Consider the following 15,791-nt stretch of genomic DNA (forward strand, 5'->3'; position numbering starts at 1 on the left):
AATAAAGTCACCGACGACGCGGCGCGGCGCGGCGGCTCTGTTTTGTAATGCTTCGATGGCTACGAGAGATTTCCAGCGGCCCTTGTCGCAATAAACTCGGAAATTATCCTGTCAGACACGACGGCAAATATTAATCCCGGAAAGTACTATTTCGTGCGTGCGTTAATTATATCTACTACCATTGTAACGTTTAATTATTAAGCCCAATATCAAACGATTCGAAACTGTGGTGTGACCAATTGCTGTGCCTTTCGTTTGTTTTCGATTCTAATTAACATTTAGAACTACCGAACCCTAAGCGTGACAAATTTACTACTCTCTTCTGACAATGACAAGATGTGCTTCAATGAGGAAGTTCATATTAAAATGTCTTAACGAAAACATTTTTATAGCGTCAGACCTGTTTCATACGAAGGATACCTGGGTCGCGAAACGCCTATACGATTACAAGTACGGTCGGTATCCATCATACGCGGATTGCGGTACAAGCAGCCTCGTTTGAAACGGGTTTTAGGGTGTCGGATCCGCGCCTCTCTGGCGCGGCCGGCACCAATGGGTTACGGCAGCCCGGGGCATTAAGTAAAAACGATACTGGCTGGAGGCGAACGAGAGGCCCGCGCCGCGGTTTAATAAAGGGTAAACGGAAGGAAAGCTGGAGGGCGAGGGTGTCGGCGAAGTCATAGCCGACGCGGTGATCCGATCGCGTGGGAGCAAGTAAGCCGGGGCCAGGCGGTTCGAGTGCATTCTGCCGGCAATTAAAGTTTCTCAATATATTAAAGCCCGGGCGTGTCTGATGTTTATAGATCGCGTCAGCTGTCGGGTTCACGAAACTATGAATTTTTCGAGGGTGGAGCACAGTGCCGTCGCGGAAGGGCGCAAGTCGAGCGAGCCGAGCGAGCCGAGCGAGCAGAGCGAGACAGTTCGGCCGTGAGGGAGGCGGCAGGCGGCTAGGCGGCTGCGTGACAGCGATTTACTCGACATCTCGGTCCCGAACTTTGCTCTCTTCGCGCGCGCTCGCGTGAGAGAGAGAGAGAGAGAGAGGGGGGGGGGAGGGAGAAGGAGAGAGAAAAAGAGAGAGAGGAAGAGAAACAGGGTTTCTGGCCCTCTTCTATGTAGCATCCCGGTAGTTTTCAGCGTTTCTCTTTCTCCCGCTGTTGTAGCGCAGCAATCCGTTTATGCAGCAATCCGTTGCTGTAGGTCGTAACCTTCCGGCGTATCGGGCTAAGCAGACCGTACCAGACGGTTACTGCTGCACATCGTCTGCCGTCAGCGCCCGGCGATTTCCGTTCTGACGATTAATTGCGGCGAAATGGCTGCGTCGCAAACTCGTCTCCTGGGAAATTGCGGGACCCTGACGGCTCCACCAGCAGGAATTTCTTTAGAAGGCATCGAGCCTTGGAGAGGCAGTCGAGGCTGCTTCGAGCCAGAAATTTCGGCACGAATCCTCGAAGGCGTTGCTACGGCTTCCGGATCGTGGAAAGTACGAGGGTGGTCCCAGAAGTACCCGGCCTGAGGTACAGATGGCAGTTGTTATTTTGTTTTACGACTATAGTTGAAAAAGTACCAACCTTACAAAGCTTAAGTTTCAATTTTGAAGACGCTACATTGTTTAGTATTTGTTCGACAACCATTAATAGCGAACGCTCTCAGTGAATTTGTAAACATGGACAAAATTGGTCATCGTTATGTGATACAATATTTTCATGTGAAATGTCTCAGTCCAACCAATATCAAAATTGAGCTATATTTATACTCTAGGGGAGTCTGCTCCTTCGTTTACAACAATAAGATATTGGGTGGCAGAATTTAAACGAGACCGAACCAGTCGACGATCGACTCGCGAGCTTGCAGACATGGTGGGCATTTTAAAAAGTGCTGTACATCGCACATTGACTGAAAATTTGGATATGAAAAAGCTGTGCGCAAGATGGGTGCCGCGTTTGCTCACAATGGAACAAAATCAGCGTCGCGAGGATGTTCCAATCGATGGCCAAAATCCAGGAGTTAAAGTTCGAATTGCTCTCTCAAGCACCCTATTCGACAGATTTAGCCCCCACGGATTATTTTCTCTTTCCAAACTTGAAAAAGTGGCTCGGTGGTAAAAAATTTACCAATAATGAAGAGGTGGAGTCTGCGGTTAATGGCTATTTCGAGGAGCTGGACGATTCTCACTATAAACAGGGTATCGAAGCTATTGAACACCGCTGGGAAAAATGTACCCAGCTAAAAGGAGATTATGTTGAAAAATAAAGATATTTGTCCTCAAATTTCTTGTGTTTTCTACGTTAGGTCGGATACTTCTGGGATCAGCCTCGTAGATTGGGAATGATCTTGCCTCGACCTGATCGTTTACTTGGTGCGTTGAGTGTTGAAGGTGTACTTTCTTTTGGACGATGAGGCAGAGACTGTTTTCAGAGTTGTGGAGAAATACGAGACAGCTAACAATAAGTTAGACCTGAGCTGGGTATGACATATACAGGGTGTTCCAAAAGTATATCACTTCCGGGTAATAAGGGGTTCTTCATCAGCCGCCTTGCGCCAGCCGTGATCGCCTCTCATTGGTCAGCGTTTTCCGCTAATAACTCGTAAACAAAGCCGCGAATTGAATTTGCGCTAAGGAAACAAATTACTTAAAATGATCTCAGGAACTCCTTATTTGCCGGAAGTAACATAATTTTAGGACACTTTGTAGAACGCTATATTCGTTGAAAGGAATGGCTTCCTATTTATAATGCGATGTATGTATAGGCAGGATGAGGCAGGGATGAGTCTTTTAGGAAGTGATTAGCTCAAGTCATGCTTCGCGAAACGCTGCTTCTAATAAGACAAATCCAGGAGCTCCAGAAGAAGAATAGAGAATTGAATGGAAACCTCGTATAAGGGTCTACGTTACATGTGCTTCGAATATAAAATAGATCCTTACTCGAGGCTATCATTCAATTATCGGTGATCATGTTTAATCTATATTCACAATCCTGAATAACGTAATTTTCAAAGTTCAAGAATTACAGTCTATCTCTAGATCCAAAGTGCATCATCATTTATGTAGTACTAGATCTAGAATAAAGTACTGGATCCTGCTTTTAAATCGTACGTTGCAGTTATAGGATTAGCGATTATACAATTACATTCATTGCAATCTGCCGTCGGCTGTTATTTAGAACTGAATAAATAAAATAATTCCCAGGGGAATTTGAAGCTAGAATGCTCGATTATATATGATTCACGAACAACCTATTAATACGTGGACGATACTAATTTTTGAGCAGCCCAGCAGAAGAAATTGAATCTTGCTAGACTGTTTGGAATTCAAAGTAATTCAAGTGCCATACGCTGTGATAAATTTTTAATTTCTAGTTTCGGCTTAATTAATGAGATTATTTTGAGCGTGTAGCAATTTTTAACATCGATACCCGGCAGGGCCGAAACAGCGGTTAAAAAATCGAGGGCAACAAGAAAGCTGAACTTGCCACGATGTATCTTCTCGTAGCAAATAGCCTGACTTCCGCGGAACTTCTGGTGGCCGAGCAGTGAACTTGCTAAACAGTTCAGTAGCTTTCCAGAGAAAATAATTTCGGCGGAACGGAATTCTCGACGGAGTCGCGATAATTTTCCAGTCGGTAAATCCATCGCGTCGCGACGCTTAGTGTCGCCGCGACAATCCTTCGAATCGATGTAAATCTGAAAACGGCTGACTCGAAGGCGTTGAACGCGATCGCGAGCGAAAATTGAGAATTGGGGGGTTGATAAGGATGGCGGCCGGAGGAGGGGGGAGGGGGAAGCTCAGGCGAACGCCCCCTACGTTCCGGTGACGGAAGTTTCGTCGAGCCCGGTGGAGCTCGTGTTCGAGCGAGGAAACTTCGCCAGCACGCTCGTCGAACGTAAGAGCCATGAGTGACGCGTAATTACTCGCATCCGAATAGCAGACAACTGGGATTGAAGGGTACCAGGGCTCGGAGTGACAGAGCATGTCAAAGTTAAGCGCACGGTAGAAAAAGATCGTGACACTAATTGCTCGAAAATATATAGACGATTCTGACGGCGTCTCACGGAAAATCCTTTCGCCTCGCAAGCCCCGGACCCGAGCCCGAGCCCGAACCCGAACGCAAACCCGAACCAGAACCCGAACCAGAATCCGAGCCTGAGCCCAACCGATCCTCTGCCTCTCGTCTTCTCTACGAATGACTGACGAAGACGGTCATCTTTACCGATACGCCACAGATTTTCTGCTAATCGAACATGCTGTGGAAACCACGATTTTCGTGCGGATCCTTCGTTCTTCCGGACAATATTTGCAAATTTAGACGTTCGTAGGCTTGCTCGTCGGAAATGTAGCAGTTCGCACACACATTTCGATCATTTTCTTGCTAGAATTTTTATATGAGTGTTGTTCCCTTTCTTCATTCTCGTCCTGATACTTTCTTCTTATATCGACGTTCTTTCGCTTCGATAGTCCCGCGAGGATTTTTTCTACACTTTTGTTTTTAGGTTGAATCGATTCGAAGTCATTTGTCCGATGATCTTTTACAATTTTTATTTTATCGTGTATTGCGCAGACTTCATTTACGCTCTCATCTTCCAATTGAATTATTTAATACTTTTGGATCGAGCCATTGGGTCATTCGATTATTTATGTTAACTGTTAAACACCATTTGGCTTAAATAAAATAACAAAGATATTTCGAGCATCACGAGAATTCTCTCAATCTTTCAATAGGAGCGACTGACGATTTCAATCGTACTAAAAGCTTGGGATCTCGTCTTACGAAATCCAGGAATAGTCATTTAAACGAATACGTATGTAAAGTATGAATATATCGATATGTGAAAATGAATTCTAGCAGCGGCTTGCTCACCAATGAAAAATCGAGCTATGCGAATCAGATGTTCTTGTAGACAAGAGGAACAGGAATCTCTGAAAAATGTGGCCTGCACCGTGCGTGCGGCGCGCGGCGGACCGTTTGACAAATCAAGCACGACCAACGTTCCCCTTTACCGATTTACGTAGCTGATACGAATCGACTAATTACGAGTGTTGCTCTGAATTTATACGTACGCATAATGAGGGGTTCCCGGTGAAATATTCCGTTTTTCTCGCATACCTCAATTACTTATAAACGAGATGACGAGATCCGCGTGTAAAAAGAGTCGCGGACGCACGAATGTAGCCGCTCTTACGCAAAATTCATGATAATTCCCTTTCCGGGACGAAAAGACTCGATTCCAAAACGAAGACTATTTCGGAAAAGGCTCGAGATAGCAAACGCGGGCTCGGAGAGGGCGACAAAAAGCGCAAGGACAACGAAACTGATTCCGTAAAAAAAAAAGAAAGAAAAACAGTGGAGGAAACAGTTCGATTGCTCGGCTTAGTTCGATTCGGCTCGGTTGAATTCGAGTCAGCAAAACTCGGATTAGCGCCCGACCATGACGGATATTACGACTGCCTATATTACACTAATTAACACCAATGATACGCGCGAAACGCGTATCAACGGCCATAACATTAACGCATTAAATCGACCATTTTCGGTTGATTAATCGGGGATTGATTACCCTGCGCAGAGTACATGCGTAATAAACTGATACCGCCAATGATACGTGGAAACCGAACACCGACGAACGCATATGCGTGCACGAAGAACGACATGCTCGCGCGCGTTCTCCCGTCGCGCCACGTGCGTGTATAACAGCCAGCTCAGGCTAGCGTGGTCTATCGCGAACTATCACGAAATTATCTCGCGACTCCTCGCGAGACGGCCGGCGCGGCGCGACGTTTAATTAAACGGACCGAGTGATTTGCCCGCGGGACTCGGCCCGAACAATACGCCGCCTATTTGCTCGCACAAGTGTTCGAGGTCGTTCAACATCTTTGTCTTTAAGGCTTGAGGCTATCGCGGAGGAAAAACTACCATGTAGGATGATGTTTTATAGTGTTTCACGCGATACCGCTGTCGGTGGTCTTATCTCTGCAACGAACTTCGAAGCAAGAGAATTTGATTTCGCGGCGAACGTAACACTTTATGTACCAGCTGTTTTTTAATGGCCCTTTCAAACTCTTCCGTTATGATTTTCTCTACAGCTACCGCAATTAGAACATCTATGTCCTTCGTAATTTCCTTTGTATTTTCTCTTGTGGTTAAACACCGATAACAGAAGAATAGAATTTCGATTCCGATCGACTCGACATTGGAAGGCAAGGAGGCGAAAGTCGAAGATCAACGGACGGGATTTTCTTTGCAAGGTAATAATTCAACAAATTTTGTTAAGTCGATGTAATGTAACGATCTCCAATTGATAGAAAATCTTGGTAATCGTGCTTTGACGAATAAAGTGTTTAGAGGCTTTTTTTAGAAGATATGATAAAATTTGCGGGAATGTTACAAAAAGGTTTTGGCGAATTGTACAAAGGCAACTGGTTCTGATGAATTTGATGATGAGCACGTTTTTGGGGTTACATACTTACTCTCGAGCGCCGTGCGAGATCACGTTGTTAAGATATTCACACTTACCTGTAACAGAAAGAAGAAACATTCGTTAGAGGAGTAGCAGAGCATTAGCAACAGGCTATCAAAATTTTATAATCAATTCTGTGAATCGTAGAAAATATGATTTCACATTGTATTTATATATTTCAAGGAATCATGAAAAATGTTTAAATTAGCAGCAGGAATCGAATTATCGATTCATTGGATCGTCTAAGGCATATTCAAAGCTCGTAAACAATTTACAAAGACGTCGAAGGTATATAGAAACGAAATTAACGAGCGTCGATCTTAACGAAACAATTCTCTCGTTTTAAAGTTCGCTCGGGCAATTAGCATAAAATTATATTATCCTTGCTACGCGTGTAAGTACACATTAAGCACGTGCTCGTTAACGACGCCATTAAAGTCCGTTCTAAATTGTGCTGGTCGCATCGTTAAAATCCGCAATGTAATCGAAGGAAAGACTTTTGAACGGTCGACGAATCGGATTAGCAATTTGATGGAATATTTTCTGCGACGCGCGATGACAAGTGCGCGGCTTTCAAATCAAACTCGAATATCACCCCTCCCACTCGTGGTACATTTAGAGAGAGGTACCTCGGTTTTGGAAAAATCGTATATGCAGATTTTTAATCATTCGAATTGCTCTCGAGCAGAGACGGCGCACATCGATCAAGGAAAACATCACCGTCACCGACACGCCACACCGTCACCGTCACCGTCACCGATCCGCGCAGACGTTCGAGCAGATTTTCTATTTTAACGCTTCTTAACCGACCGATAACGATGTCCACGTCAGGTTTTTAGACAGACGTTTCGTGGACAGATTCCACGGCATACGAATAATCCGGACGAGCAAAATGTGCGCGTGATATCAACGCCAACGGATGGCACCTGTGATAAGTAGGCAACAACGATCGCTGCGTGGCGCTTTCATTTGCACGTTAATTAAAAATATATATGTTATTTGCTGTCTCTCCGGTTACGATTTTCTCTCTCTCTCTCTCTTCCCTTCTCTCTCTCTCTCTCTCTCTCTCTTTCTCTCTTCCCCCTTTCTCTCCCTCTTTCTCTCGACCATGCTTTTTAAATTCACCAGTTGAATCCTCCGCATTTTTTAAATTATTATTTATACCGTTCCGAGCGAGCCGACAGCGGTTAATTTATGCGCCGAATGTCTCTCGAACTCTGGTAAAACTATTCCTCGTGGATCATGCGGATTATCTTCTGCGAAATTGGCGTGAAAAATCGAAAACCGGACGCGGAGGCGTGACTAACGCGCTTATCACTCCACCGTTGCGTTGCTAAACGCAGTCGCATCTAATAATAATTATTCCATAATTCGAAGCGAAGAAACTGTTTCAAATAAATCTGTAGCTGAGATAACAACAGAAGATTGAGAATTCTCTTCAGAATCGGCAACGTAGAAGCAGAGTTATGTCTACGGAATTTTGTATTATTAGATAGATACGATCGGAATAAACTCTTTCTTGGAATTGAATCTTCCTTAAGTGAATTATTTAAGAAATGCTAAACGTATTTCAGCTTGATTTATAGACGTTATTTCATGATATTTTGCGAACATTCCGAACCTAATTTTACGTGGCGGACTCTTAAAAAATGTCCGGTAATTCGGTGAAGTACATATTTCGAACAATTCGTATAAAATTTGATTATAATTCGATGAAATTTAAAGTAACACGAGACAAATAAAGACACGGTAAACGAATCGGTGAAGAATGTTATTTGTAAATTCTTTTATCCTGCGCTAATGGCGGGCAACATTTCGTTGCCAAAGTGTTTTTTGGTTCTCGCGAAAAGGAACAAAAGAATTTTGGCCATCATTTCAGGCGAAATAATTTCACCGTGCAGCTGCGATGGAAACGGGCTCCGTCTACTGTCTATGGTTAGTTTAATTAGAGCAGTGGAATGTCGGGGTTCGCGTAGGTCCCGCAGTAATAGCAGTAATAGTCCGCAAATAGAAGTAAAGGAGGTCGATATACGATTCCGGCCGGGGGACACGATTATTCGGCGGGGAAAATGCCACGGGCCGTCTGCTCGGTGCGATTTCTGCGGAGGCAATGTCGCGCCGATGAGCATCGCGGCGTCTTCTTTCTTGTTTCTTCTATCCGCGAATAGCAGCCGAAGGTACGCGTTGCACCGTTCGCCGGCCACGGCCACGGCCACGGCCTCGGCGTGTCCCCGAACCCCGAGGACGATTTACGACGTCCTCGAGGTCGGAAAGAAACCGTACGATGAGACTACAAGGGATGCATCGTGGCCCGACAGCACGAAGATGAAAGGGACCGTGCGCCATACCGCTAACGGGAAAAATAAAATGATGACATACGACGAAACGTAGCGAACAAGCTGCTGCTCTTGCGGCTGCCGGCTATTAATAGACCGGTAGTTTCGCGATACGTTACCGCCGCGCGCCGCTCGCGATCCACGGCTCCTTCCAGGCGCCACTTTATTGTCCGATATTTTTGACAACGTGTTCCGCTGTACTGACAGCCCCTTTGACACGCTCCTTCGACTCCGACAAACCACTAGAAACCAACTCGCGGGATAGTTTTCGGTGCAAACCACGTCTTCGTCTTTTTCTGGCGCCTCGGAATTGCTTTAGCACATTACAAGGAACCCGTGGCTTTTTCAGTGGCTGCAGCATTAATTACTATGGCCATCGACAACGTTGCCATTCTTACTCTCCGCAGCGATATTAAGCATTTTTTTTCAAATGTTTCCTAATAGTTTTCTTACCTTTCGAACTGAAATTTTGCGATCTTTGGTATTTTGCGTCTTTGTTGAAGACGATACAAAAGTCGATGGAAATACAGCTCTTCTTTTTTTAACAGCAGAAATCGAACAGCTGCTGTATTCCTTTAATCGTTTTAATCAACTGAAAGGAATGCATCGAAAATTCTTGAATTGTTCAAATTCTTCCATAATTCTAGCCTTTACCAACTTTCCTTTGGCACAAATCCATAAAATCCGCAGTCTATTAATTACATTTCCGAGATTGTTAACTCTCGTACTACGAAACTTGGACTCGTTTTGATCCATGGAGACGAACGTTCCATCTCTATTTCAACTTTCTAATAGCCAGATAAACGTATTATCACTTACAATTAAGTTCACTAAGACGATCGATCTTAATTTCTAAGAAGTGGTTTCAAAAATATGCGAAAGAAAATTGATACACGAAAGGATTTGAATGGATTCGGTGATGGTTGCTACGAAACGAGTGGAAATGCGTACATAATTTCACAACTGATCTTTCGTAAATCATACCGAGCAATGGTATGTAAATAATTGTCGATTTCAGTTATAGATGTCTCTCACTCCCATTTTTATGACATCCGTAAATGTTATATTATAAAATTATTATTATTATTATTATTATTATTATGTTATTTTTTATTATCCGTGAATGTTAGCAACTGGACAAATTGAATGCAGCGGTCAAGGAAAAGCGACCAGAATTGATCAATCGTAAGGGTATCATTTTCCAGCAGGACAATGCTAGGCCGCACACGTCTTTGTCCACTCGGCAAAAATTGATGGATATTGATTGGAAATTGATGTTACACCCACCATATAGCCCTGATCTCGCGCCATCGGATTACCACTTATTTCGATCCTTGAACAACTCCCTTCGTGGTAAAACTTTTAACCCCTTAACGTGCACGCTCGAGTTAACTCGAGCGCGCTAAACTGACCAAACTGTGCACACTCGAGATAATTCGAGCGGCGTTGTACTTTACGTTGCTATAATTTTTCACACTCGAATGCAATCGAGAATTGAAAATAACAATGTGAAAGCAAAAAAAAGCAATCGTTTTATTGATATTTATCATTTACATGGGATTGTAAGCTATAACACTTACTTATTCAAGTATAAAATATATCCTTTTTCTACTTATCACTTACGATTTATCTCTTCCTTGTGATCCGCTTTCCGACAGCGTATTCATATTCAGATCCTGATTCGCTCATTTTTCAATATATATTTTACTAAAATATAATGTAAAATAAAATATAATAATAACAATAATAATAATAACAACAATAATAACAATAATAATAATAGTAATATTCTGAAAATTAGAAATCATACCAATTGTATAAATATCTATTATTTTTGTATTTTTGTAATTTTCTTGCCAAGACAACATTCTAAATTGTGTTTTTTTACATTAAAAAAAATTGATCTTTTTGGCCGGTCTTTTTAAAAAAAACTGTGGATTAAGGGGTTAATGATGATGACGCTGTAAAATCTCACTTAACTCAGTTTTTGGCCGAAAAGGATCAGACTTTCTACGAGCGTGGAATTTTCAAGTTGTCAGAGAGATGGCAAAAGGTCATCGAACAAAATGGAAAATACATTACAGATCAAACTTCGTTCCAAGTAAAAAAACTTTTTATTTCATTGAACAAATCGGCAATTACTTAGTTGCCAACCCAATATTTGTTTGCAGCTGGATACGAACAATATATTGACTTCAGCACACGAAGATGTGGAATTGATTTTATATCGTGTCGCCAGCTCGTAGAAAACAATGGATCGCCCTGTGCATCGTCGGCTATTAGGTCAATAAATTGGCGGAAAAAAGATGTTGTACACCGTACACGGTCGGAGGATCCTAGTGGATTTTGTACTAATTAAACGTGAACGTTGGTCGGGCGCAGCGGTGTTCTACGAGCCGAGATAATTTACAATGTACCCGGCGTATAACTACGTTTTTGTCGAAGCACCATTTACTGCTATGTGCAGGATGATAAATAATGGTGTTCGTGATAATGAGCATCCCTCCATTGGCTGCAGATAATGCGCGTGTATGCGCGAGGAGGAATACGCGCGTTATTGATTTTAATTGGCTGCAAGATTTTAAATGTGTAACCAGTAACCGGCCGCGCGGCCGACCAGCAACGGGAGACGGCGATTGTTTTGCAGCGGGAATTAGAAAGCCCGAAAATATTTTTCAGGGGACTGGCTCGAAGCTTGTTTCGTTTTCCTGGGAAAATTTCGCGCGCGCCGTTTGCGCGGGACAATTAGACGCGGGCAAATAAAATCGAGAGGATACTAGAGATCGATATGCTACCTCGGACCAATACCACTGAACTGAAATAACAGACAATATAATACAGAACCATGCTGACTAAATATTCCGCGAGCAAAAAGTAAAAGCTGGCCGGCTTGTTTCGTTGGGAACAAATGAAGATTCGTCGCGCGATAAACACGAAAACAAATCGCTGTGTATCTTTCTTTTTCGGCTGCGGCTACTGCGCGTATCCGGCAACAATTATCTTCCGGTATGGTAAATTAAACTAATAAGTTCCACGAAAGTTGAGACGAGCTGCTAACGAATGCGAGATTATCGTGTTTAATTTCCGTTTTAATGAGAAGTCGAAAACGCGCGTCGGATTCCGGCGTTTACAAATAGATAGCTTGCTCGACGGTCGAAGCCAATCGCATTCCGATAAAATAATTCCGGGACACGACGCTGCGCGCGCGGATCATTTAATTAAATCTCTAAGATCGGAGCGTGCACTCGGGAGAGTTATGCGACGAGCATGACTTATACCTGCGGGAACAGGAACAGCATCCGCTCGTTTCTATCGGTCGGGGATATCGAAAAGACAGAAAAGACGGAAAGCTCGAATCTCGAGCAGAAAGCCATGCTTCCGGTCGATCCTTCCGGTCGATCCTTCCGGTCAGCAACACTCTCGATAATAGACGCGTGGTCTATTATAGCTTCCGCCGTATAATTACCTGGTATCGCAGCCAGAGATAATTAACCGATAAGGGTTGTCAAAGGGAGCAACCGAGCGACCTAAAAAATACTGTCGCGGAAGGAGACCATGATTTCGTCCTCTCGACAGCGTTCCACGCGTTAATCGAGACCACATTATTACCATAATTAGAAATTGCAAATCGTTTATGTCATCGAGCAGCATTCTTATATCGATTTTCTAACAATTTAATCAACATTTTCACTCTCGATTTTATAACAGTTCTTATTCTTCGACTTTTTAACAAATTATTTGTTCGAGGTCAACAAAATTTTCATCAAACAAAAGCCATACATAGGGAGAAGACATTTTGTTTGGCCTTCAATTGCTATGAAGTTTGTATTAAATGATAATAAAGTAGATGATAATTAGACCGCGAATTTTGTGCTCCATTTTGTTTCCTAAAACATTATATTTAATCAAATTCAGCGTTTGCATCTTCTTCGAGCATAGTAGAAATTGTAACACTCTGAACGAATTTTGTTTGGTCTCTGATCGCTACGAAAACTGCATTAAATGCGACGAATGTATGGGTAGTACAGGACACTCGATGACATTTATTTCCAGCATAATTAGAATCGCGGTGGAAGAGTGATCAGAGACCTAGAGAATCTAATTATGATACTGGCGATTGCTTAACATTGTAACAAGGTAACGTTATTTAGCGTCCGTTATTAATTATCACCGCGATTATTGTCACCGCGCGCAAATTCTCCCGCGAGTTAATAAGGTCTGTTCGATGCGATTAATAATTAAGCGATTACGAGGAACGGGGCGGTCGGGGGAAAGAGCTTCTTAATCGGCGCGCGAGGGTGAAAGTGCTAATTCCGAGCACGTTGCTCGCTCCTGGTTCTGTTCACTCGGTGCTAATTGTTTCATCGGCGTTGCTTGAATCTGGCCGGGCCCGCGACTCTTACAGTTTCGTCGCTGCATAACTTGCAAATCACCACCGGAATAAATTACTCGACAATTCAATTTCAACAAGCTTCACCGGCACCCTATTTACACAGTTGTTCCCGATTTCGATCTCGTTTACGTTGCTGTAGAAACATATTTGCCGCAATCGGTTCAATCTTCATCGATCATTCGTCGTCGGGATTTTCTGAAACATTTATTTGAAGCGAACCGATGGTATCCTTCAAGCTTTATCAAGACATTGTTTTGCTTCAGATAAACAATATCGATAAGTAATAATCTGGGAATGTTGCTATCCCGAAGAATTTTATTCTTTTTAGTGGTTCATCTTCCGGACGATGTTTTAGATTTTAGACAAAAGGGATGGCAGAATTCAGTAGGAAATTCTTGTACGTCGACGTTTACTGTCCTATCAAAAAATAATTGCAAATCAGAAGTTTCTGTGTATTTCCTACTGAAGAATCCTCGAACTTTAGATCTAGTAAGTATTTTGATTAATTCTACGCGGTTAGAAGAAGACGCGACATACATAGTTGGCGGGTAAAGGACGTATTTTCTCGCATGACCAAATTAAGTCCTCAGCAACAAGAATCGCTCGAAATCCATTGAGGTTGGCTAAACGAAGTAATTTCGCAGTCTTCCCGGAATATAGTTCTCCTTGGATTCCATATAAAAACCGGTATTAGGATTAACGTTAGATGCCTGAATCGGCGGAGGAAAGGAGCCACGAAAAGCCAGACCGCGCATACCAGAGCGTGCGTGTGTGTGTGTGTGTGTGTGTGTGTGTGTGTGAGAGAGAGAGAGAGAGGGACAGAGTGGCTTTATTGGCGTGCCGTTTCATAATTGAACCCACATAAGTACTCTTTTCATATCGTCGTTGCGAAATGATGGAAGAGGATTACGCGGATCCCGCGGGACGGAAGGCTGACATAGAAACGGGAAAAGGGCGGGCTTCGAGGGAGAGGGAAAGAGAGATAGCGAGAAGAGGAGAAAAGGGACGAATGCGGGGGCGGTTGTTCCAGCGGACGTTCCAGTTCCGGTTCGGAACGACGTCTGAAGACAACCGAGCCAGCCGCCGCCGAGTCAGCAAGGTGCTCGTTCCTCTATCCATCCATCCATCCATCCATTTCTCTCTCTCTCTCTCTCTCTCTCATTCTCTTTCTTCGGGCAATTTTTGCAGCAATATCCTTTCGGTGATAGCGGTAGTCTCTCTCGCAACGTAACGTTCGTAACTTCAAGCAGGTTTACGCCGCGCGAATCCGCGCCGAATCCTGGCTAGCAGCGCCGATACGCTTCGACGCGAGGCGACTCCGCGGTTCACGAACGTGCCGTAAGTGGTTTCGGACGATTTAAGTAGCGGCCGAACGAACTCGAAATTTATCCTGTCTCGGGGAAAGCAAGTTCCCTGCCTTGCCGCTACCAACTCGAATTGCAAGTCCGTTCGTGGCTCCGAGAGCTTGCGCAACGGTGAATGATAACGGCGAGTTTCTCTTGCGTAAAAAGTGATCTTCTTCAACTTTTTCTTACGGTTAGAGCGCAGTCCTCGTGAAAGTTTTACGTACTTGCATCGACTTGATGGTTCGTAAAATCGTCGAGTGTAGAAAATCTTTGTTGGTTCTTAACTCTTTGACGTAGAAATTAAATGGGATTCGTTAAGAGCTGATCGTTTGTAGAAGATTGACGAAGAACTTTTGTAATAATATTTTCTCGGTAGTAAATAATAGTTGTAGCTAGGGGATATGCAATTTTTTTTAAATAACAGAGGCACGTACTTCACGAACAATCTGACAGCAATGTTATCGTAAGGAACATTTTAATCAACGATGGAAATATTTTCCTTTTTTCATAAGATTTTCTCTCCCCTCTTCCCTCTCACAAGATTAAGCATGAAAATTGGAATCCGTATCGAGCGGTTTGTGATTCTGTTCAACGTATTTACAAAAAATGAAAAAGGCGTAGCGGAGAAGATAGCCAAATTTGTCATGTGAATAGTAAGAGAAAAGACAAATAAGACTAAGCTCCTCCAAATGAGGGATAGTAAATGTAGCTGCTTAGCGCGTCGAACAAACCACTTCATCGTGAAATTTTTTGTTTGCCATATTTCTTCTACCGAAGAATGAAACAAAATTACCGTCCTCGTTACATTGTTTACACTCTACCAACAGTCTACGAACAAAAACGGTAATAACCGAAGCAGCGTCGGCGTAAACGAAGAAACACGGTAAAAACGTTCACGCAGATTTCGAATCGAAAGAAACGAGGCTCCCGGTTGGTCGAGGACGGTGTGACGCGAAAGTAATGGCTCTCCATCTCGACACACGCATTTCGCGCGATGCGTGCGCGAAACCGACTCGAAAAGGAGAAAAAAAGTTATTTAGGTCTGTGCGATACTGCTTGAACCTGTTGACAGAGTATGCTAAACAACGCGGAAGTTAGAGGGATGGCGTGGTTGCGGTAATACGTTGGGGACCGGTAATATGCAGGCCGTTAAGTCACGGTAATATTTCTTTTGTGGAGCAGAGCAGCCGAGCATCAAGAACCCGTTGCTTTCTCTCACCGGAAATTAAAATCTTTTTGTCGAATGCTACAGAAACTGCGGAA

At 43.4% G+C, this 15,791-nt stretch overlaps 1 protein-coding gene and 1 long non-coding RNA gene across 10 annotated transcripts in view; one reads left to right on the forward strand and one right to left on the reverse strand.

Moving 5' to 3' along the window:
• Ten-m (teneurin transmembrane protein Ten-m) overlaps window positions 1-15,791 on the reverse strand; it is a 747,607-nt gene that overhangs the window by 166,467 nt on the left and 565,349 nt on the right. The window lies entirely within an intron of this gene.
• LOC117223864 (uncharacterized) lies at window positions 5,733-7,460 on the forward strand. The gene is made up of 2 exons (XR_004491027.2): window positions 5,733-6,241; window positions 7,142-7,460. It is a non-coding gene; the product is annotated as an uncharacterized LOC117223864 (long non-coding RNA).

Source organism: Megalopta genalis, chromosome 6 (assembly GCF_051020955.1).
Source record: "Megalopta genalis isolate 19385.01 chromosome 6, iyMegGena1_principal, whole genome shotgun sequence".
NCBI classification, from domain to species: Eukaryota; Metazoa; Arthropoda; class Insecta; order Hymenoptera; family Halictidae; genus Megalopta; species Megalopta genalis.